Source organism: Rhinopithecus bieti, unplaced genomic scaffold (assembly GCF_001698545.2).
Source record: "Rhinopithecus bieti isolate Rb0 unplaced genomic scaffold, ASM169854v2 scaffold_44859, whole genome shotgun sequence".
NCBI classification, from domain to species: Eukaryota; Metazoa; Chordata; class Mammalia; order Primates; family Cercopithecidae; genus Rhinopithecus; species Rhinopithecus bieti.
This window is the reverse complement of record NW_016859910.1, coordinates 1-1109: the sequence shown is the minus strand read 5'-3', so window position 1 is coordinate 1109 and position 1109 is coordinate 1. Positions and strand designations below refer to the sequence as shown.

Sequence of the window (1109 nt, the reverse complement as noted above, 5' to 3'; positions counted from 1 at the left end):
GAAGCTGAAGAGCTTCCTCATGGGGCGACTTCTCAGACGCCCACCACCGGCTCCTGAGCCGCCGCGGCTCCTCGTGGCCTTTCCACCCTCACCCAGCCCCAAACCCGCGATGTAGCTCAGAATCCGCGACCCAGCCCGGCCCACCCACCACAGCCTTCAGCAGCGACACTCGCAGCCTCCGACCTCTCAGACAGAAGGAGCCTAGCGAAGCCGTTAGTCGCGCGCCTGCCCCTCAGCGCCCGCGCGGACACCGGAAGCAGCTCCCAAGCCCGCGCGGCCGGCCGGGCGCGGCTGCAGGTCGGGCGCAGGCGCCGCGGGCTTGCGGGTTCTCCTGGGCTCGCCTGGGACGTCCCGGAATCACACGCGCGCCGCCCGCGCGGCTTGAGGGTCCGCCTGGCCGTGACCCCCGCCCCACTCCTCCTCTAAGAGAGATCCCGGCCGCTGACAGGGGCCCTCCGCAGCCACCGGGGATGGGGCTGAGGGCCAGTTCCCGCCCCGGTGCAGCCGCCGCCGGGCAGATCTCCTGGCCTGGCCGCAGCCACGGCGACATCTGGCCCCGGTTCTGCGAGGCCGGGAGCGCCAGCGAGCTTGGGAGTGGCCAGGCGGCTGCTACGAGCAGGCAGAGGGCGCCCGCAGTTAAGAGCGCCCGGGCGGCCTCTGGATCGCGAGTGCACCTGTCCTGAGGGCTTGCCGGGCCTGCCCCCGCCCGGCTCCTCCTCTGCCGCAGCTCGGGACCGCTAGCCAGGGGCCCTCTGCAGCCACGGGGAATGAGGCTGAGGGCGGGTTCCCGCCTCTGTGCAGCCTCCCCAGGGCAGGCCGCCTGGCTTGGCCGCAGCGGCTGGGACATCTGGCCCCGGTTCTGAGATGTTGGGAGTGCGGGCGGGCTCGGGGGTTGCCTGGAGGCTGCTGCCTGCACACAGAAGGCGGCTGCAGCTTGGGTGCTCAGGCGGGCTGGAGGAGCATGGCCTGGGAGGCCCGGGATCGCCAACGCGCCCAGACTGAGGGTCCCCAGGACGTGCCTTCCGCCCCAGTCCTCCACCGCAGGGAGTTCGGGGCCGCTGGCATGGGCACTAGGCAGTCACCCCGATGGGGTTGAGCGCCAGGTTCTT

General features: G+C 72.4%; 1 pseudogene; it reads right to left on the bottom strand.

Moving 5' to 3' along the window:
• Positions 1-213: 213 nt before the first annotated feature.
• LOC108525379 (uncharacterized) lies at positions 214-963 on the bottom strand (annotated as a pseudogene).
• Positions 964-1109: the final 146 nt, after the last annotated feature.